The sequence below is a fragment of the Ammospiza nelsoni genome, chromosome 2 (genome assembly GCF_027579445.1).
Source record: "Ammospiza nelsoni isolate bAmmNel1 chromosome 2, bAmmNel1.pri, whole genome shotgun sequence".
NCBI classification, from domain to species: domain Eukaryota; kingdom Metazoa; phylum Chordata; class Aves; order Passeriformes; family Passerellidae; genus Ammospiza; species Ammospiza nelsoni.
Window position 1 is genome coordinate 106530714 of NC_080634.1, and position 21423 is coordinate 106552136.

Below are 21423 nucleotides of genomic sequence, written 5' to 3' on the forward strand. Positions count from 1 at the left end.
TGTTTAGTTCAGACTTCCAGCATCAATACAATTTTTAGTGAAGTGTTTCAAAGTAATGATCGATGTGTCTTTACAAAGGGTTTAACTCTGCTCCCTGGGTTTTACCAGCCACGATGGACATGCATCCATCTCGCTGGTGCTTGGGAGAGGCTGAGTATGTCTCTATCCGCTCCCAATTTTAGCCACTGAGAACGAGTTAACATAAGTAAAGATGCAGTATCTGTACTTAGTCCCCAGTCTGGTACCTTGCCAGAGAAGGCTTAATGACACTAGATATCTCTGTCAGCTCTTTGCAGAAAAGGCTCCCCAGGCTGGCCACCGCATGGATCAGGTTCTAAGAAATGTGAATTGCTTCAGTAGAGTAAAACTAACTTTGTAATCTCCTCTGTAGGTAGAATGCAGGAATGTAAAGACTTATTATCACAATAATTTGTCTGCTTAGGCTTATAAATGGCAGTATTGTGAACACCGTGCTACAGTAAGTGTGCCCGGAGGTAAATATGGTTGTGGCTATGATTGCCACCAAGTGTGTAATGTTTACCTAGGTGATTGAATCACTCATCTAATAACAAGATGTTGCTGTCTTCAGAGGATTACAGAAAGCACAGTCTTTGAAGGTACTCTGTTGGAACTGATCTGTTGCCCCGGTCAAAGCAGTGATGAATTTCAGCAACACTTGGGGAGCAGGTTTGTGCTGCAGTAGGGGATGCAGTTGTTGCTCAGTGTATCTGATCTGACTTTAAACTGGCTACAAAGTGTGTAGCTTTGGTGTACCAGTAGCAGCATTTCTTATGAGATTCTGTAGCCAAGAATTTGAAATCTTGGGCAGATCTGTGCAGCCTGTGGAGAAATCTGCCACAATGGCATTACTGGTGGTGCTTGAGAATGAGTGAGCAACTGTGTCCTCCTTTGGATACCTTGGATTGACAGAAGTACTGCAGATCCTGTATGGATTTGGAGGATTTGCTGCTCTCGAGTCTATGTTAATAACAAATAATGAATCACAAGAGGGTTTATAAAAAATCACTGGTCTTGAACAGATTGTTGTTCATCTTTCTTCTTTTTTCAGGAGTTTTAGAGAGCCATTTTAAATTTTTTAGGTTTTTATGTTCAATTTAAAGTTTGATGGAAAATTATCCCACTAGTCTATAATTGGAGACATTACAAGAAGGAGAAGTCCAGGTAATCTAAATAAGGAATAAAGTAAGTCTTAAAACCACCAGTTCTCATGGAATTCTGATGTAGTTAATGCCTTATACTATAGTAACTTGGACCAACCAATTACTGAAATACCAAACCAGATTGAGTCTCTATTAATCTACAGAACTTTTAATAGAGGCAGCTTGCCAGGAGATTACACAAGTGCATAAGTTCTGTTGGACTTGAATGCTTAATTCTGATGTGTGTTTAACCAGGAATTCTTACAGTGCCCAAACACCTTGCATCCATCTGGACAAACAGAGTTAAAATCTGGTTTTCTCTGGACATTGTTCCTTCCATAAGAATCAGTTTGCTTGATGGTTGACCTAAAAGTGATGTACTTATCAGAAATGTTTTCTTAGAAGTCACTGTTGATATGGAGATCCATGGTATAATGCTGATTTTAGAAAGTGAAAATTACTTGCTCTAAGCCCTTTTTAAAACACCCAAAACCTAAAGTGGCACCATCTATGGTAATTCAGAATTAAATGGGCATATAAAAGGGAAAAAAATATGGATTGTTTTGTAATAACTGAAGTAAATCTATGTTACCTATCCCAGAGTTTCTCAGTCTTTATCATGATTTTTTTCTTCAGCTTCAAAAGTAAGCTTAAAATAAATTTTACAGTATTTGTAAAACTAAAATGTTTTTCATTCAGTCACCTTCTTTTTGTAAACAGTTTTGTTTGATGCTGTCTTTTGTAGTCCACATTCCTAAAAATAATTGAATAAGAAAATCATGGGGTTGGGAAGCAATGGAGGGCATAGATGAAAAACTTCATCTATGTTTGCCCTAAAATGCTTTTCCTTTTGGCATATTGGGAATGGCTTTTGCAGGTGTTTATTTTTCTCCTGCTCTTAGATGTTAAAAGAATTATTTTCATTTTTTCTGGTTTCAAGCAGTTACCGTTGCCAAAAATAATTATAGCAATGTTCAGTCACTCTTCTATTTCTTGATAAGATGCTCTTAGAAAAATTAAATAAGGTGTTCCTCAACAGAAGTTATTTCAGTATTCAAAGTCTCGTCATAAGGAAGCTTTTTAGTTAGAAGATAATTTAAAAAACTTTCATTTAACTTCATCTGAGCAGCTGTTTAGTTCTTGTTGACGTTCAGTATTTGGTGCAGCGAGGGAAAAATGGGTGAGTACGTCAATATTTCAGAATTGAACTCATCAAGTGGGGAGTACTTCAGACTTTCCAGCTTGGTTCCTGGGGTTAAGTTTTTATATGTGGAAAACCTCTGAGCAATGAATCTGGGCAGCACCATTTAGCTAAACTCTTCTGCCTTCATGTGCTCATTCATGTGCTATGGGGAAAGTGACCCTTGAGCTGGGTGAGACATCTGGAGAATTACTAATTATTCAGTTATGGTGGCCAAGAGAAGCAGTACCAGCTATAATGCAACAAATTTTCTATAAGATATCCTGTATCCTAGGAAACACCATGGTCAGTTTTAGCAGCCTGTGCTGTGTTAGAGTTGGCATTTGTTCCTCTTCCTGACTTGTGGAACCTGTGGTTCTACAGGTTTGTTTGAAAGGAATAGTTTTAAGAGCCAATAAAGTTTTGGATCATCTGAGAATAAAAAGGGATGTTACTTCATCTTTTTTGAGACTGTTCCCATCTGCAGGTAGAAATGGCAAATACTGCAGTATCAGACATGGCTTCATAGAAGGGTTTGGATTTGCTTCAATGTCTTGTTCAGAAGCCAAGATGCACAGGGTCTGTTTTCTGCAGAGTATCAGTGTTTCCTGCAGTGGATATGTCCAAGTGGAGTATTTTTTAAATTCCCCAGGTATTAAGGAAATAACTGCTTTGTATGGCTGCTTTGGGGAAGATAGTGTGGTTTGAGTGCAGAACCTTATTCCAGTGTGTGTAGTCTGACAGTAAAACTGTGCTGCAAAACAGAGGTTGGCCCATATTGAGCATGTGTTGTGTTGGTCTCTGTGAGGAATCCTGGAAGCTTATCAGTCAGGTTGGCTATACTGGGCTTCAGATTACATTTCATCATATGGTATCTACTGATGGGCTTTACTTCTACATTTTACTGATCATTAGTTAATCTATTACTTTCATTCAGTCAAACATGTGGTTTTTGCACTGTTTATTTTGTAAGTTGAGCCTGCTGAAGGGGTAGCTCTGCCTGTGCTTTAGTCCTGTGCATTCTGTGATGGCACACTGTTTTGAAGGCCTTTTTATTACTACAGATGAACCTCCTCTCTCTGTTTCCATACCATGCTTAAAGTCATTGTGTCTTCAGTCTGCCTGCAGCTGCAGCATCCTCTAACACAAGACAAAAAAAGAAGGGTAGTCCTGTAGTCCTGCTGAAAGTCTTAGATGAGCTTAGTGACAGTCTTGTTCACTGTCCTCTGTATGAAGACTTTCAGCTATCCAGCTATCTCTAGTCTAGGGGTGAATGTGTTGGGCTTTGAATCCATAAATGTACCAGAGAAACGCTTCTGAAGTCTTCTAAAGGTGTGCCAGATTTCTACGTGAAAAGTAAGGCTCTGCAGAATTTGACAAGTAGATGTTTTCCTTTTCTCCTGAGCAAAGTCATTACTTTGTGAGAGGCATCTGCAAGAGATATCACAAATCCATGACTATCAGTAAAGATCTCCTGATAGGAATGTTTGTGCAGTGGCTGAACTGATTGCATCTAAACATAAGAATCTCAGTTTCAGAATTGTAGCAGATACTCAGAATGCCTTGCATGTGTACCTTCCACCTCCTATGGAACAGTACAAACCAAATGTTGATGTTTAAAATTGGTTTGTTTTTTATGCTGGACCAGAAAACAACACTTCTTTGTCTTGTCCTTTCCTTTTTCTGCATTGGTGGCTCCAGGTCAAATGTGGACAATAAGATAGCATGAACTCCCAAGTGGATTTATTTAATTAATACACCCACTCTACAGCAATATCATCCCAGACATTGATTTAGCTGGCATTTTTCTTGTATTCTTTTTTCATTTGTCATTTATAACCACCTGTCTTAGAAGATTATATACATTCACATGTTGGAGAGCATTTTTGTAATAATAAGCTATCCTTTCCTAATGAAAATTTGGTCAACCTAACAATATTATTCCTTTTATCCTCATTTGATGAAAGTTCCTGTATTAATACCTTCATTTTGGATTATGTGTATTTATGATGTCTGTCTTAAGATGTTTGCATTAGCAACACTTAATTTCTGCACCCTGACTTGAATGTGAAGTATTTAATGTTGTGCATATTTTATAGTTGGTATGATTTAATTGTTTAAATTTTTAGACTTTACTGGATTTGGAAGAATTATCTGAAAGGACAAAACAGGAGGTGGAGTCAAGTGGAGGTGTATCCTCATCAGCTCTGCAGTCAGCCCCCATTCCTTTGAGTGCAAGGCAACCCAGCTGTGAGGATTGCTGGCCACACTCACTCTCATCAGAGAGAGAAAGAGGTGGGGGGTGGGGAGAGAGAGAAAATTAGCAAGACAAAATTCCTTTCTATCAATCCTGTCTTTACACAAATTCAGACTTCTGAGTTCCCATACGTGAGTGTGTAACTTAATTTCCAAATTACATGATGAAAGCACATCTGTCCCAAAATTAATACCTCTTGAGAATATCATAATTGTATATACTGAAAATAATTAGTATCTGTAATTTGCAAGTCATAAATGTCTAATTTTTAGCGAAGTTGTTTGTTTCCATTTAAGATAAATTCTCAATTTAATATCCAAAGCAACTATTTGACTATACTACAAAGGGGCCAGAGTTGTTTAAAAACAGAGAACCTCCTGGCCCCCCAATATACAGAGGCACAAAATGGCATCTGCTGGGTTCTGTTGCAGAATAAGACATTAGATTTCTGCAGTAAGTTGGTAATTGCTGTAATAATTTTTACTGGATAATACTTTTTTTTCATACTGGGGCAATTAATGCTGTATGATCTTACAACAGACCTAGCAGATACCAAGCTCCTTTAATGACCACCTATCGAGCACAAAGATTGAATGTAGAATTTGAATTTGGTGGAAATTCTCTTTATGTGTATCTACCTGTGCATCCATCTATCTATCTGATTATGAATAATGTCATTGAGATTAGTACAACTATTTAGAAATATTAGATAGTATTCCAGTAGTTCATGCAGTGTTGATGATGCTGTCTCACACCATTCTTTAGTATTTGCATGTGGTTTTTATGCTTTCTTGAAGGAAGCAATTAATCAAATCCCCCCCTCCCTCCTACTGCTTTTTGTGTTTCTTTTTCTTTCTGTGATAAGAGATCACCATTTGTACTGAGTTGTTCCTTTAATGGGGCATTTTTTGGGGATCACCTTGTTAAGGTTTTGGTGGTTTTTTTTAACCCCATCAGTTAAGGAGCAGAAATAAGCTGAGCTGTGATATGATCCTTGAGAGAGTTTCATGTACAATTACACATAAGGTGGCTTTATGATCTAACATCCTTTTCCCTCCCCAAAGTAAAAGGTACTGAAATACCTTGTAGAGAATTCATAATTTCATTTAAATTCTGTATGTTCTGGTTTGTCTTTGGAGGTTTCCCAACAAGAGTGAGCCAGGCACACTAAGACTTAGAAAATAAGGCTGTATTTTCTGCTAAGACATGGTCGGGGATTTCTCCAAAATTGTGTTTTCAGTGTTTGTCCTGTGTCATTTCTGAAGGGCTTCATGAGGCTTGTGGCACTGTGCCACCCAGCAATCCATGTCATTCAGAAAAAGGCTTGAGTAGCAAATACCTGTTTGAGGAGCATCTGAGACTGTAGTGAAAATAAGGAAAATTATCTAGGGAGTGATTGCAAGCTTTCATAATGAAAAGTACATTTAGTTTCTATATAAATTAAACTGGATCTTTCCAGACACAGATCTGTGCATGAGAAACCAACATCATAACCAAGGCTTAGTCCCCTGTATTGATGGGGTCAATGTGATTATTGGCCATTTTTGGTTTTTTAGAGACAAAAGGCATCTAGACAGATCTCTTTCCTTCCCATTCTTTTCACCCTAATTTTAATTGTAGGCAACTCCTTAGCTGCAAGGTTTCCAGCCTTCTCCTTGTGGTGAGTCCCTGAGCTGCTTGTAACAGATGAAATGTGACACAGACTTAGGAGTCTGTTAGAAACTGTGTTTTGGTAGGAAAGACCTTCAGAGGCAGCACAACATCCTTAAAATAAGTAAGTTAGTGAAAGAAAATGCAGGCTCATGGAATCATTGAAAGGGACCCTAAAGATCATCCAGTTCCAGCCCCCCTGCCATGGACAGGGATGTCACCCCAGGTAAGGCTGCTCAGGGCCCCATCCAGCCAGCCTTGAACACTGTCAGGGATGTGCCTCTCCCACTGTCTTGGTAGTTTCTTCAGATTAGTTCTAGCAGACTTCATTAGTTGCTAACAGGACATTCCTGAATAGCCACTACCAGAGGACTTTTGCTTTTTAAGTCTCTTAAGTGTTTTGGATCTCTTAGGAAAGATTCCCTTTTGTTTATAAAAGTTTTTTTTAAAAATCTAAGTGTTCCATGTTTAATGAGTACATTTAATTTGACTTTTTGGACAAAATTCATTTTCTTCACAAGAAATCTGTAAAATGTCTTGCTGGACAGGGTTGTCTGACCTTATGAGATAGCAACACACAGGTAAAAAAATTCCTTCATTTTCTGTTCTGTATTGTTGCTTTCCATACTGACTGGTCAGATAAGACACCTTCCTGTTGTTCTCAAACATGTAAGCATATCTAATAGAAGTATTTAATTATTGTGGTTAATGCTTTAAAAACCATAAATTTTAAGACTTTTTCCAACCAGGAGAGTAGTGAGATAATTCTTTCAGCTGCTTAGAAAGTTACTTGAAGTCATTAAATAGGAAAAATATGTTAACTTCTATAGGAGATCTTTCTACTGACGAAGTCTTTGTTGAATTGCCTAAAGGAAGATGTAGGCCAAATGTTGTTTCTTCTTAGTTCTGTTTTTTAACCCAACATCCTTTTTTTAGAGCAAAGCTTTATTAAAACTCTCAGATAATGAAATTCTGCTACTTCTTCAGAGAACCTTGGGGCCAGCCTCAGCTATTGTATGTCTTTTACATTTTTCACAAGAGAAAGACAAGAATATGCCTTCATTGGACTTCACATGTTGTTTGGCCAATTTTCTATAATCCAGTAAATACAAATTGTACCCTGGTTATCCATCTATGTCTGTCAAGCAAATTTTAATGGATGAGTGAGTGAGTCAAATTCTATGCATGGAAATATACAAATATGCAAAATATGGGTCTAATTACAAGGCTGCTGAATTTACACAAGGTCAGGTAAACAAGGCACTCTGTAATGATTATTAATTGTTAATAATGCCTTTGGCAAAAGAGATTTCTGCTTTGAACACCTAACAAACAGCTTTGCATTTTTAGTTATATGAAACAGCCAGATTGGTCAACTGTTGAAAAAGATAGAAGAACTCACCTCTGTAATTGCTTATTAATTTTATCTGAGTAATGGAAAGGATACTGTTCTGAAAAATAAAAGTATATTCTGCAGTTACATGTGAAAGTTCCACAGTGAAAATCAAAGGAATGCATTATCATTCATTCCTTAAACAAATGAATAAATTAATTTACAGATAATTTGTTTCCTCATAAGGTAGTCTTAGAAACTGTTTCTGTCTCATCCTATATGGTAAAGAGCCATTTTTGTGAGTCATCATTATCCTTTGAAGTAGTTGGGGTTTTTATAAGATGTTCAGTCTATCCTGTTTGAGTTCTTTTGCCCTTTCCTTTACCTTCATCCATGTACCTTTTAAACTTACCTCTCTTTTGGTCAATTGTAAATATTTGTCATGTGGCTGCTAGACAGAATAATTTGCAGAAAAGGAGAGAATAAAGACTGAAATGGGAAACATGAGGTTCCATTATTGAATAAAATTGAACCATGCAAATAGAAAGTTATTTCCTTTATATATTATAATACTGGATTTAAGGTTGAATGAGCAGTTAATTTGGACAGGAATGGTGAGGGTGGTTGCAGGTAGAAGAACATACTTATAACACATTTCATAGTTGTGCCTGACATTTTCCCCTGGTATTGCAAGTTCTCTTCTGTTGCAAACTGTGCAACAGCCAGAGCTTTCTTTCAGCAGTAGTCCTTGCTTTCTGTAGCACTGCCACAATCCTAAACAAATGTATTTTGAAGAGGAAACAAGTTTGAAGATCATGAGAAATAAAGTATTCAGATTTGGTTTAGATACTGAGAAAATGGTTCGTTTTTTAATGTTTGTTAGGTGATTGCAGGCCAGTGACATAGACTGCCTGAATACTGAACTGTGGGTTTGATTTAATGAAGGGATTTGCTCAGTGTAGTATTGGTCTCTAGCATTGGCTGAGTGCTTAATGATTGAAGGAACTTCCTCCAAGACAGTTTTTCCAGTAAAACTTTTGATAAGAGATGCAGCTGCCTAGTTAGCAGATGACTTTTCTGATAAAACTGAAATGTTTTCATCTGTCTGTGTGAGTCTCTGCAGATACAGCTTTTGCCTGGCACTTTGTATCAAGGAGTTCCAAAGGCTATTTGAGAGAGTTGAAAATATTTCTGGTTTTCACTGCTGTGGTTTTGTCATCTTTTCAGCTTCACTGCAATTCTATTTTGAATTGCAAAGGTAAACAAAACAACAAGTTTATCATCTGTATACTGTATTGTTCACATTTGTAGGCTTTCTTTTGTTAACTTCTGTTTTCATGGACTGTCTTTTGCACTCCTTTTGTTCTTCTTTTGCCAGGATAGTGGTGGCTAAATATCAGCAAGCACTGATGTTCTCTTAGGTGAGCCATGGTTTTCATGGGTACACAAAGGCCATAACTGTTTATCAAAATCCTTTTCATCTTGTTTTCTCAGTATTCAAGTATAGAATTGCTTATAGATTGTTTTTAGTGCTGCACATGATCAGACATAGGGCAGCTACTGCATTAAACATTTTTCAGTTTCTGATGTTAATCTTCTATTATTTTGTTAATTCTGAGTATTTGTAATAAAAATTCTTTCCATTACTCAAAATTTGCCCTTTTTTGTGGTACTCTTTGTGCCATGCTTGTTGTTCCTCTCAAGTTGCTCTTCCTTATTTTCAAATGTTAGCAGAAAGTGATGTAATTTCACTATGTCTGTTATGTTTATAACCACAAAAAAAATTTACTCTGTCATACTTTTTTATTTATAAAGCTGGTTTTGTTGTTCTTCTTTACACTGGTTTCTTCTGTCTGGTTTTAGTAATGTGCCCAGAATTATAGACACCATTTCAAGCAAGGCCTCTCTGCTGCCTTTATACAGACAAATGATTTCTTTTAGTCCTTTGTTCAGTTTTTTTTCCCCTCTGCTTTTTTCTTTTCATTCACTTTTCCTTTTGATTAATGTATTATTTTAGCATAATTTTTGCCTTTCAGCATCAGTCTCTTACTGTGAGCTAACGTTTATCATTCTCACATCTCTTCTCCATCCTCCCCTCCCCAATATGCCCAGTATTATCTGTGCTGGTTTTTTATATTTATGCTCTTTTATGACTTTCTATTTGGCTGTTGCATTTCTGAATCTTTTCTATTTTCAACTCCCGCAAGAAGTTATTCCAATTTGTATGTAACTGTCACCTAAACAGTTTCTACTGTTGATTGTTTTGGCTCTGAACAGAAAGCCTGGGTGGTAAACAGCCTTATAAGCTTAGCAGAGGCTAAACTTTTCCATCTTTCAACATGAGGAACTCTCAATTCTGATATGAATTATTTGTCTTTTCTCCTACGTCAGTGTTAGAGTTAGTCTGGATTCTTGCTGGCAAATTGAATCTGTTTGGGTCAAGCTGACCTCCCCCAGAAGTTTTGTCATTTTGGATTTCTGCAGGGATCTCATTCTTACTTTTCTAACATTTCTTTTATACCATGCTGCTTGTACCAGTACATAGATTCTGCTTAGATAAGTTTTATTACTTTCTGTGAATTCTTTAAATTATCACCTTTTTCCACTGTTTAAAAAGTACTTATGACTCTATGGAGGTTTTTTAATAATTTTGATCATGAGAAATATTCCTTAATTTAAAAGTGTGGTACCTATTTTTGCTGTGGTTCAAGCAAAAAAGAGTATAAATGCATAATTTGATCACTTGGACCAAGTTTGAGGCAATTTGTGCTACTGATTGAATTTTGGAGTTGCAATTTTTTCTTTTGCTAATTTCAGTAAAGGTATAAGGTACATTGTCACTGATATATTTTTATTTTATTTTATTTTATTTTTTCCCCTTCAACTTTTATGCATATTGGGAAGTTCAGTCTGTTTTGCAAACACGTACTAATGCTATAATATGTTTTCCCATATCTCCCTTCTCAAATTTTTACTGTTATTGATTGAAGATTCAATTGAGAAATGTGTTTAGAACCCTGCTTTCTGTGGTAATCATAGAAGTCAGTGGGAAGACAAGAAAATTGTATTGAAAGAAATTGTGTGCGTGTGTGTTTTGTGTTTCAGCATAGATTATCTCTGCCAAAATAATAGCTGTCATTTTGTTCTTGTTATATTAGTGGCCTGTAGCTTACTACTACCCCTTTTGCCTTGCTTTTGTCCATTCGTCTATTTGTGAGTAGAAAAAGAATTTTGTGAAGGGCCATAATTTGGGGGCTTTATTATGCTAATAAAATCAATATTTTTGTTATCTATTTAAATTAAATATTCCAAGATGGTGACCCCACTCTACCCTGGTATCAAAGCTGCAGACCTTAACATTCAGTGACTTTGAAACTTGAGTTCTGTTTAGAATTTCACGTCATGCCTGTCGCAGGAGAAAAAGATGGAAAATGTATACTCTGAGCCTATAGGACTTCCTGCAGTGCTTATTAATCCTTTATGGATCATTTGAAATGTTTCTAGTTTATTTAAGCTTTGCTGCTTGTATCAGATTGTTCCTGCAAAAAAAAAAGGGAAAAGAGATCATGCTTTGAATTTTTAAAAATGATCTCACTTTCAAGCAAAAGCACTTTTATGCTCCATTAGAGTTGAATTTGCCAAACTCTTACATCGCATTAACACAAGCTTTACTGGCTAGATAAACGTGTTGTTCAGGGACTGACTAGAACTTTACCAAACTGCATATTAAGATTTTATCATCTTGCAATTTTTATCCTGAATATTTTCATCATGCAAATAGAGGGATCAGACAAAATTATTTAATTAAGAAACTGTGCGGCACAGTTTTTATGTATTAACAGAGGATAGAAAACAGGCAAATCAAATTTGATAGTTGGGTATAAGACTAGAGTCTTGTTAAACTGCCAAGTGTGCCATCTTTTGCAAAGAACCAGTTAAAGTTTATGCACATAATTGAGGCTCTGATTTTTGTGTTTTGCTGCTGTGACAGAGTGTAGAATAAGTGCATTATGATTTATAGGTTGTGGAAAAAATTCTGGATCCACAGGCAGGAGATGAAAACTGGGTGGAATTATCTTGGTGGCAAATTAAGGACTAGTCTCCATGTGAAATGCAGTAGAAGATGGGTGAGCTTGGCATTGAATTCATTGCACTGGGATAGAGAGGCCATCAGAGCCCTTCAGGAGTGGTCTGAAGGTGAAGATATCCGCATCTTTTTTTCTGGAATCATCTCAATATATATTTTCTTAATATATATTTTCTTCACTTAACTAATAATTATATGTATGAATGGTTGTGTTCTCACTGTAAGTGCTACTTTACAGGAACTTTTTTGTTGTTGTGTTTGTTAGCTAAACCAAGACTTTTATAATAACGCATTATATCTTCTTGTTTTGCTATTTCTGGGATATTTTAATACGCTACCTGCTCAGAATTATGTTTTTCAGGTATGGGTTATATGAAAATTCTGCCTTAAAAATCAGCACCTTTAGAGCAAAATGGAAAATTACGTGTTGTTATTCTCCAAAAAGTTTCTTGTAAGAAATCACATTCATTGTTAGAATCTTAGCTTATCTTTTTCAGTTTCTTTTACTTTGTGTGTTTTATTACATATGAGAGTGGATTAGTATCAATATGAAGTAAAAACACCTTTTATGTGTTTATATCCTCTTACAAAATGCTTATTACCATAGTAACAGAGGGGGCCTATTAGCTTAGTGTATTTCTTTAAATATTTCTAAAACATACATAAAGTATTCTGTAGGTATTACACCCATACATTATGTGTGTATGTGATCTTTAATTCCATTTACAAAACCCCTCACAACTAAAAAAAACCCAACGAAAACCACCAAGGGAAACAAAACTATTTGGAGTATCAGCTTTAAGTTTCACACGCTGTTTTTCTAAGGATGCGTTACCTGACTTGAATTTCCATCCACAGAAATTAAAAAAAAAAGAAATTTTAATTTTTGTGTGGGTGTTTGTGGGTCTGTGTCACATATGTAAATGCGTGCAGATACATGTATACACACACTGATTCCATCTGATGGAATTTGGGAAGCAGTTGGAATATTTTTCCCTGAAAATATAGGCTGAGTAATCTGAATTGTTGCTAGTGTTTGCTTTTAATTTGTTTGCCCACCTTTCCCATCCTCTGACCTCTCTCATTTGTCTCTATTGCTGTCTCCTTGAGTTCTTGAGAAATTAATAACACCTGAGTTACGCTAAAGCAAATTTAAAAAAAAAAAAAAAAAAGCCCTTAAAGATAGGTGTTTGAGGAGAGGAAGATTTAATTCAGAAAGATCAGAGGTAACTGATCAAGAGAAGTCAAGGTAAATTATTCTGGTTAACAAATATCTGGGTGGTGAAGGAGTGGCCTGGGTGTCTCCATTCTGCTGCAGATTGCTCTTTCTAAAGACAATGCTCTTCCCTGGGCCAGGCATCAGCCCCTGCAAAGGGTGGCTCAGCCTTTCCCTGCAGTACCTGAACATCAGGACTGGCTTAGGTGGAACTCACACCTACACATTGCATTGTGATGCAGGGTGAGAAGAGAGGTTCTACCAAAACCTTCTCCATGTTCCCCTGCTGGACATTCCTGGCAGAATTGTGCCAACCACACCAAAGATTGCTGCTGGTCACATGGAGTGTGATGAGAGAGGCAAAAGCATTTTGCTGGATCCTGTTCAGTTCAGGTTCACCAGCTGTGTGCCATCAGCACACTCTCCAGAGATGGATGCTCTGTGCTCCATCACACAGCTCATCAGTGGAAGATGTGAGTGGGACTGGACCCCAGGGCTGCACTGCTGTTTACTGCTCTCCAGCCAGAGTCTGTTCCACTGGTCACCATGCTGGGCCCAGACACTGAGCCAGTTTTCAGTCCATCAGGGTTTTCTGAGCACTGGCTGATGTTATTCCTTTCTTTAGATTCAAGTACTCTGTGCTGCCTGTTGCTTTTCTCCCATAAACCCTACTTGTTTTTCTCTGGTCACCTCTCAGCCCCCTTTTGTGACGGTAAGAGAATGCTCTTCAAGGTCTGTTGCTATTATTCTTTTTTCAACACCTTTAGACATAGTTTATGGCTCTTCAGCATAGCAGGTTTTTTTGTTTTTTCTTTTTGACTCTTGCCACCAGGATTGTGTGTGTTCCAATAGCATTCTCACCCATGTGTTTGAAGAAATTCAGCTAATTTCTCATACTCAGTTCTTCACTACTCAATCTCCACATCTCATTAGGGCTGCCTTTAAAGCTGATGTTGAATAACTTGTCTGCCCTGACTCCTTTTCAGGTGGTAATTTCTGGCATACTGTATTTCCATTCTGTAGGGCTGAACTGTAGGCTTTGTTCACAGTGTGTTGCTTTTGTTTAGCTGAACTAATGTGTATTTTGTGTCAAATGAACAGGATTTTCCAAAACAATTTCTTCATGCTTATCATTATTTGCTGTTCTGCTTTTGTCATCTGTGAATTTTGTCTAAATTGATTCCTCTCTTCTACTAATCAGTGGTGTAAAAAGAGTTAGTGTAACCTTTTGTTGTGATACACCTGCAGCAATCCCTCTGCATGCCATATTGAGAAATGCTTACTTCACTGTCATCACTTTGTCTCATAGACAAGTGATTTTTTTGAGATACTTCATCTTTGCACCTCTTAATCCATTTCATGTGTACTCATTAACACTGTGCAATGCTAATTTAATGCAGTGTCCTTTGAAAGTTAATCAAATGTCATCCAAGAGATTATTTGTAGTATATCTGCCTTTCTTGACCAAACCTCTAATGAGCTGCCATGTTTGTTTGAGGCTTTTCTATATAAAACATTGACTGATGTTAATTCCATTCCTGTTCTTAAAATTCTTGATCACTTAAAGTCACTATCAGTATTTCTGTTGGTTTTCCTCAGGTTAATGTTAGACTGATACATAGAAATAGTTACATGGATTGTTCTGACTGGCTTCTGTAACTATTTCAAGGAAATTTGTTATTTTGGTTGATATTGGGTCTCAGTCATTTGAGGCAGCTTCGAGGGTTGGCAAGTTCAGCAAGTAACGTCATCTTGGCTCAAATAGAATTGTTGAGTTCCAGCATTTGTTCTATGAATATGCTGAATTTTGAGGGCCTATTAAGTGTTTTCTTGTTAGCAAATCAGAACATAGTTTTTCATCCTTATTTGCTACTATGCTGTTACTGTGCTTTTCCAAAATACAGAGAAAAGTTGCATTTCTAGTTTTTTCTGCTGTAAACTCTTTTTTGTTTCCATTACATTATTGCTTTGTTTCTACATTCTTAGTTAATGTCTAATTTTCCTTCTTAGTGTTCTGCTTTGGGAAATTTCTGATTTATGTCAGCAGCTGTCAACTTCCAGTCTCCATTTTTTATACTTATATTTTATACATGCAAGTTAAAATTTACTTGTAATTTTCCTTACCTTAAGAGAGAGGACTTTCAAGTTGTTTGAAACTGTTCTTTTACCCATATGAAATATGATGAGGTCATAACATTAGTTTCTAAGTAGTCACAGTCTTCTACTCCAGACATTTAATTTTTCTTTACCTGTCATAATGAAATTCTGTTTTGGTTTTTTTTATTAAATATTCTCTAGATTTTAGAAAATACTAGTTCTAGAGACTTGGGGCAACATGTGGAATGTCTGCTACCAATTCAAAGAACCTACACCATAGCAGCAGGGTTTTTTCCAGCAGACAGCATGTAACAGGTAACCTGTTCTGCTCTCAGGAGTTTGCAGTTGGAAAGCTCTCCTGGGCCATACAATTTCAGTATTGAGCTGTTGGTTTTAAGGGCCTTGCAGGTCTTGGTAGCAGCTAACCTTTATAAAAAACAAAAGCATAATTAATTTGAAGGATCATCCTTTACATGCTGATTTTATGCAGCTTGTTCTTATTGGATGTGATTTGTTAAATAAGCGTTTTGAGTGTTAGGTTAAAACAAAAAAAGTCACTGCAACAGCAATGCTGTGTTATTTTGCTTTCTGTGTCTGTCACCAGAAGCAACAGAAAACAGTCAGTCTCTTCTCCATTCTCATGTTTTTTAGTTCAATGGGTTTATGACAGGCCTTTATTTCTGTTGAGTTGGCTTTTTTTAGTGCTTACTCAGGAGCATCAATTTTAAAGGTCCATCTGGTTACTTTAGTTGGTGTCCAGAATAGTTTAAGAGATTTTCAAAAAAACAACACACAAAACCCCCCACTTCTGCTGTGTTCTCCCTGAACACTTCTCCTTCTGATTTTCTTCATACTAGCCTTCAAGCAGATTTTAATAAAATTTACCATGTATTACTTGGGTATAAGTTCTGAAGAATTAAATTATAAAATTTTTAAGTATTGCCACATTTTAGATGTCTGCCTTGATATTTTGAATGCCAAAATAATTTGTCTAAACTTGAGTCTTGGCTGGAATTTTAACTTAAAATGGATTTAAACATTTTTTCAAAATTAAATGAAACATGTTTTTTCTGTCTTCAACTAATCCACAACAGCTCTTCAGAGATGCTGTTGTTTCTTTCTGAATTCACTTGGCTGCAGGAGATCAGTTCTTTATACCAAGTAGCAGATACACTCAAGTTTATAATCCTTTGAAATTCTCAATTATTAATAGAAAATAGATAAACTCTCTCAAAATTCCATCTCCCTTTGACCTCTTGTCTCAATCTGGAGCAGGTGGTGTGCCATGTATGGAGATATCCCTCAGAAGGCATTTGTAATTGACATGGAGGTGATATGAGCATCAGTCCCTTCTGAAGAAGTGAAGAACTCTGCAGTCTGGCAGTAGTGGGAAAGGCAAATTAAGTCAAAGTCAGTAGGGAGGCAAGACAGGAGCTCTCTTCTTCAAAAAAATTAGGCAGGTCTAAGGCAAAGTTTGAGAGCAACTGAAGGAGACTGGAGGAAAGAGTTCGGGGCAAGTGTTGAGAGAAATTACAGAAATGGAAACCTGAGGAGAAGCCAAGGAGGGAGCCTGACCATCCCATAATACTTCACAAAATGTTTTTTGAAATTTTTTAACTAAGTTTGATGCTTAGTTTAATTAATGGTAGCAGGAAGAAAAGTCTCATGTAAGGTGGAGTTGAGTAGGGCAGTTTATGTTTATGATCTCAGAATAGAGTATGCTGCAGATTTGGTTTAATTATTCCAAATCAAAGTTCCAAGAAAAGTAAGTTGGAGTTTAAATGTAACATCTTGGTATATGAACCTGCCTAGTGAGGTCCTGAGAGGGGAAATCTGATGTAATATAAATCAGTTCAGTTGAAGACCTCAGTCATGCTTGAATTATTATCACTTCCCTATTTTAAGACATTGCACTTAAAGCAGTGTTAATGTCATTCAGGTGACATTGCACACCCAAAATTTTGGTGCTATGGCTTTGAAGTCTTTAACATTTGGCTATGAGGAAGAGTAGATATTTTATCCTTCTTTCTTCCTTTCTCTTGTTTGTCTTTTGTCATCTAAGAAAAATCCATCTAGATTTGATAATTTTACAGGACTTTAGGAAAAATCTGTAGTGTAGAGGAGGGACCTAGGCATGATTAATAATTAAAAACCAAGAAAAGCCCCATAAAACCAAGAAACCAATGCAAAAATGCTTGCAAGAATTGACTGTAGATGAGAAGAGACTAGAACATGGCACATGAGATTGGAGTGGATCCAAGTGACTGTAGATGAAACTAAAAGCAAAGAAGCTGAATTGACTGGAGTTGGTTGAATTAGAATATTCAAATATGGTATCTGCTGGATAAGCACCTGGCTGGGCAGACGGGCTTGAAATAGCATGAGGAGGCAGCTGTGGGTGGAGATGGCCTGTGAAAGTTTGGGCACAAAAACCAAGCAGTTATATTGGAATGTGATTGGTTGAATAGAAAAAGAAAAGCATGAGAAAATTCATAAATATTTTCCTGCCTCTGCTGTTGGGGCGCACAGGGCGTAATGCAGTGCTTTCAGAGGAGACAGAAAGTTACTATGGGCTACTCTGTTGATTCCCAGAAGCAAAATCTGTGTATTCCTTTAAACACTGTTTTGAAGAAGAATGGATTTAAAAAAAAATTTAAAAATAGAAGAGAGATTCTGATACTACAGAGTTGAACATTTGAAAGTTGAAGATATAGAGTGAATATTGCTTACTTAAGTTTAATGCAGGTCATTTATGTATGGTGTTATCCCTTTCTACGTTTTTTTCAGTGTGTACAGGTGGGACAGCACTGGTTAGATGAGCAGCTGGTCTGTATTTGTTTCTCTCCATTACATAGTGGATGCTTTGACCTTATTGAATGCACTCACTGAAACTTTGGCTAGGATTATTTATTTTCTCATGGAGTCTTCTGTGGCACACTTACTGCAGGATCAAGTGGCTCTTAAAAATCATCTTTACAAGAGCTGTGTGTTAAGCGACAGGCCAATTATTATTTCTATTTGTCAAAGAGATGAGGCACAGGGGAATGAACATTGAATGTGTTCATAAGTTTGGGTGCCCAATTTGTGCATCAAAGGACTTGTTTTTTCAGTGTATAGTACCGAGTGACTGCCTGAAGAAGAACTTTCAGGTTGCACTTGGGTCTGAACTGATTCCTGAATGCTCATTGCTTGTGAGTCTGCTCAGTGAACTGGAAGTGGCTTGTCCAGCAGCTCAGAGGATCTCTGTAGTGGCACTGGTGCATTTCAGCACCCTGGGGCCACCTTCACTTGACTTTAGCGCTTTGTTTTCATTTCTTTCATTTTACTGCATACTCTCTCCAGTGTTCCTAGCACACAGGGATGCAGCAGTAGCTCTTTTTCACTTAAAAAACCTATTTTATTGTAAAGGCAATCCAGTACTTTCAAAAGAATTAAAATATAGATATGGCCCTTTAAATTGACACATGATTTGTACATACAGTGAACTGAGATGAGGATTACCCTGGCTTCTGATTGCAGGCTTCTTGAGCTTAATGTATTTCACATCCACTCTGTATGTGGAAATCTGTTGGTAAAGGGTGCCATTGTATTTCACAAGGAGCATATGCATACATCTGGTGACAGGATTTGGTCTGTATAAAGGCATAACTTGTTTTTATTGATATAATGAAAATTAAGCTCTCAACTATTCAATCAGCTCACTGTGGCATAATAAATGTTTCAGCACAGAACTTGTGATCCAGTAAAATATAGCAAATTCATTGTGACATCCATTGGTAATACTGTTCTCAGCGATTTTTTTTTCTTAGGCAAAATTACTTCTCTGTATTTCCAAGATATGTCCCAGAATTTGGTTTTAATGTGATTTCTTGTAATCTTACTAGAAGCCTATACTGTAAACTATAGTGTAACAGTAAGTTCTTTACAATTGTAAAGAAATAAAGTTTAAAAATATTAATTTATTGTATATTATAAATCTACCCATTGGAAAATGTTTTAATACTGTAGGTATTCTGTTAGAAGCCACCCAGTCTGATAATTTTTAAGAGATTTTTTTTTTCGTTTTAAGCAGCTGTTTCCTCTCTGATTTGGATTTTAATCATGACTTGACTTAAGCTTTCATGTCTTATTTATGCTGCCAGGAGAGAACTTGAGCACTAGTTTACTTAATTATTTGCTGTACAACAGCTGCTAATATTAAAAAGAGGGAAAAAAAAAACCCACAAAAAATGCCATCTCATCTTTAGGTCTGCTACGGACAAAAAAAGCAAAGGCGGGGAGGATGACTGTAGCTACCCTGTCTGCTTGGCACAGTCTTCCTCCTCCTCCTCCTCCTCCTCCTCCTCTCTCTCTCACTTTCAGTTTTCAGTGTAATGAAGAGCAGGAGAACAATATTCTGTAATTAAGGATTCCATTAAGTTGAAGAAAAGAGCAAATGGAGTTGTTTGTTCTCCTAGCTGAAAAAATTTGTCTGGGGTGGGGGTTAGTGGTAGTAGTGTAGAAAGAGAGAGAGGTGGGTGGAGAGACTAAGTCAGGGCTGTTTGTTGAATATACTGTTAAGGACTGTTACCATCCTAATTAATCAAGTTAGAAATTACAGCTGTAGTCGGTTTCCCCCCAATTCTTGTTATCAATTTTCTTCTCTTTTGAGACAAAGCAAATATAAATTTTGTGTTCATTTGTCATTCGTTCTTTGACTTCAGCATCTCTGAAAATAACAATGTAGCACAAAAGACCAGTATTTACCTAGTTGTAATGTGGGTTGCCATGGTGTTTTGCAAATTATTGCAATTATGTTCACCATGCGAGTCGCCCTTGGTAACTGGCGAAAAAACTGATAATCCTGTTTTGAACAAAAGGTCAAATTGCTGAATAGAAAGTCTTGATTAACTAAAAGATGTACAAAGTGGAATTATTTCCTACCATTCAGAAATAGTTCTTGATCGGGTTTGGGGGAGGGGGTGAGTAAGTACATCTGATTACTGAAGTACAAAGCATTGAAAGGATGTTGTCTTGAGCCTTTCATGTAGTCTTAATGGTGGCTTTTTTGTCAAATTTACCCATTTGCGGCATTGAAAGAGGCAGCTGCATTTAAGCTTGAGAGATGGTGCTTTTTCAAGAGTTCAGTGCATGGAAAGTTCTCAGCAGTATCTGCAGTTTACTATTAGACCTTGGGCTATTAAAACTGATGTGCTGCATTTGAGCCCATAGCTCTTGGTGCTTGTAAAACCCTCTGACTGATGATCTAATAAAGTGCTCTTACCGGACAATCTCTGATCAGATACTTTAGGGGAGAAAAAAAATAACCACAGCTCTGAAAAGGGTGGAGGTAGGAGCACATGGCTGGACTGAAAAGTTTGCTTTTGTAATCTCTGGTGGAAATGTTAGTAAATAGGACTGTGCATTCAGTTTAAGTGTTTTAAAGGCTCAATGTATTGTTCCAGAATTCATTTTTATTTACATTTACAGAAGCAAAAATCAAGCAGAAAATATTAAAAGTTTTTCATAATGACCAGTCTTCAACAGTTAAATACAAGTATATAGAAGGAATGGTTTCCTGCACTTTAGTTCTGTGAATTTTCTTTTGTCTTTCCTTTATCATTCTTGGGGGGATGGCAGGGGAAGACAGAGAAGAGGTGAGGAGGATTAAGGAATTTTCTTTTTTAATTATTTCTACTTCTTGTTTTTTAAATAGCTACCTGGAAATTAATTCTTAAAACTTTGGAGAGCCTGTGTGAGAGCAGCATGAAAGCAAAGTAAACCTGAACAAGTTTGTGGGTTTACATTGTGCATCACCTAGCAACCCCCTGGCTCAGCCAGTTCTCTCGTCTGCCCCCAGTCCTGTTTACAGACCATTCAGACTGCTCTTCGAAACCATGAAAGATATTCAGTTTCATTAGTGCCTTTCTCAAGGAGAAAATAATTAAACTTAAATGAACAAACACTGCTTAGTGATGCTTTAAAGTTCTCTAGTTTAAGGTGACCAGACTCCTGAGACCCCTTTCTCTGCCATTACCTTTAACTCTTTTGAGCTCCTCTGAACTTACATACCCACGTACATGTGTTAGCACTTCTGAAGTTTTTGGAACTCTGTTAACTCCTTCAGCATTCAGAGATGTTCATAACCAAATTGCAAAGATAAATGCTTCATATAAACAATCTTTTTTTGTTGATATCAGCCTAATATTTATACTAGAGTTGATGAATCTTACTGTAGGTGCCATGTATGTGAGCAAAACCTTTGTGTTCTATCTTACATCTGATGTTTTGCAGGAAGTTGAACACGACAAATCTGAAAAATTCAAGCAATGTACAAAAATTTGAGGTTAGAAGGAAGATAACAGAATTGTGTAATGACTGGGGGCAGTAGAGTGTTTTTAGCTGTCCAACCAAACAAGAGGCATAGTTTTTAAGAAATCTTTTGAGTTCTTACTGTTTGTATG

General features: G+C 36.8%; 1 protein-coding gene across 1 annotated transcript in view; it reads left to right on the forward strand.

The window, feature by feature from the left end:
* The window catches only part of POLA1 (DNA polymerase alpha 1, catalytic subunit), a 184613-nt gene that overhangs the window by 90686 nt on the left and 72504 nt on the right, over nucleotides 1-21423 (forward strand).